Genomic DNA, 2,462 nt, shown 5'->3' with positions numbered 1-2,462 from the left:
ACCGTCTGTCTGAAGGGAACCTGCACGGGGCAGGCAGCTTTGATGATGGCCATGGCTACTGGATCTACAGTAACTAACACTCATACTTTACACCTAATTTTTCCGAGGTGTCTTTTGGCAAGTAAACTGCCTGATACCATTAAATGGATTTGCACAATTCTTAGGCTAGCTCCTCCCCTTCTATCCTCCCTTCCATATTATCACTCAGAAGGGGTGTTTCTCAGCTCTAACGTAAATCCATCTGAAAGGCCCCATGCTGTCATATTGTATTGGAGATCTGCCCTCTCTGTCCTGCTGCTTTATTAAGCCAAGGTTGCAAGCATTTTGTAAAGCTACTTTTCCTTTCTGGAATTGTATCCTGTACTAAAATGTGCTTCATTAACACTCTCAAACATAAAGTGCAAATTTCAATTATGAAAGCATCAGTGATTCCTTCTATCAATGAATTTAAAGTAACAGTATACACATTTGTTCAAATAATGTTTATTAGGCTTTTTTTAAGTACAAAAAATATAAAGAACAAAACAAAAATGCCCCACAGTCTCACCATTTTGGTAACTCTTATTGTTTAAAACCAAAGTAATATGTATGTATGCTTAGAAGATTTAAGCAATCCAAAAAGGAATTAAATGAAAAGTAAAATTTTTCTTTTGTTTTACCCCAGATTCATTTCCAACTTTAATTACTATGAACATATTACTAGGTTTTACTTTTACAAAAATAGATTTGCAGATATGTATACTCATAATTGAGGAGCCACTGCGCCACTTCAGCTGCAGGTGTTATAAAGTACCAAAAGCTGCAGAATTAATATTAATATTTTAAGAGGCTTGAAGAACATTTTATTAATTTGGGTTAAGGTGCACAGAGAAATTGTGAGAATAGTCTCTGTACTGTGTGATTGGCATAACCAGGATGACCCTTGGCATTGTATTGTAAATGAAAAGGGAAGGAAAACATGGATTCCCAGACATTCCACCACACCTGTGGGGAAAGGGGTGAATGGCTAGCCAGGTGCAGGAAGAGAAAAGCCAAAATAAACCTTTTCCTATAGCAATGAGCCATTTGCGGGTATTTGTCCCCATGAAACTACCTCTCCTATGTGAATGCATGTGGTTAATGTGTGTGACTCTGGACAGAGATGGTGGATAAACATTAGAGAATATAGGAATGCCTTTTAATATGTAAAGAGACATCTTTCTACCATTGTGTTGACTTGTAATTTTGTTTTCTCCAAAATGATGTATGGCTTGCAAATTGAACATGGTCCTATCATGTTAAAGGACATATGACTATAACCAATAGTGGTAAAGCTTCTGTACTTCCCACTTGCAAAACTATAAAAACTAGGTAGAACAAAGGGCTGGCACTCTCTCCCTCAGATTTCTGTTGGAGTTGCCGCCACTTGGCCAAGCTAGACAATAAAGCTTTGGTGTGGAATCGACGGACTTTGTTCGCATCTTCAATGTTTCGGGTCCCTCTGGATTAGGCTTAACAATAACTTTTATGTGTGTGCACATACATTTATCTCTTTTTAAAAAGGAAATTACATAAAATAAATCACATTGTGCACAATATATATATTTTACTTATGTTTGTAGGTTTCTTCATGTAAATACATGCAAGAGCTAGTTCATTCTTTATGAACATTGAACATGTGGGCTTATGGACAGCTATTAGTGGATATTAGATTAAGAGCAGGGTTTTTACTCTATTTTAAACAATGCTACAATAAACCTTCTTATTCAGATTTGCAACACTTCTGAGAGTATATCTGTGGATTAGAGCAGTCAGTGTAGCATAGTGATTAATAGCATGGATTCTGGTGCCAGATTGCCTGGAGTTTGAGTTCATTATTTGCTTCTTACTCGCTCTGTGATCTTGGGCAAGTTATTTAACCTATGCTTTACTTTCCCCCTTGTCAAATAATCCTACAGATACTTTAAACCTGAATTATTATGAGAATCACTATATAAATAGCTTGGAATGGTGCTTAGCAATATAGTAAGTTGTCAATAAATGCTAGCTAGTTATTATGGTAAAATTTGTGTTATATACATGATAAAAGCCATTCTGGGAGAAAATAAGGAAGCTTTGAAAATGAAGGGATAGAAGGAAGGTTAAGGAAGAAGATAAAATAATGATCAGAGAAGGGAAAGATATTAATAATATTATCTGATATATTTTTAACACAGCATTACAGAGAACAGGACAGCAAATCCTTCCTGGAGGGAAGGGCAGAAGGCATTGGGCAGAGGGGGCATGTGGGGGTGAGGGGGAATAAGGGGTGGGGGGGATATATTTGGTGGAACCCTTGAATCTATGTAAACACAAATTAAAAACAATAAGTATAAATCAACATATAATAACAGCTAATAAAAAACAAAAAAAATAATGAGGAACAGAAAGGCAAAGGAATGGGGAAGAGGGGATCAACTAGAGGTTAGAAAGAACGTTGGAGA

The sequence above is a fragment of the Saccopteryx leptura genome, unplaced genomic scaffold (genome assembly GCF_036850995.1).
Source record: "Saccopteryx leptura isolate mSacLep1 unplaced genomic scaffold, mSacLep1_pri_phased_curated manual_scaffold_22, whole genome shotgun sequence".
Classification (NCBI taxonomy): domain Eukaryota; kingdom Metazoa; phylum Chordata; class Mammalia; order Chiroptera; family Emballonuridae; genus Saccopteryx; species Saccopteryx leptura.
The sequence above is the reverse complement of the archived record's forward strand: the minus strand, read 5'-3'. Positions refer to the sequence as shown.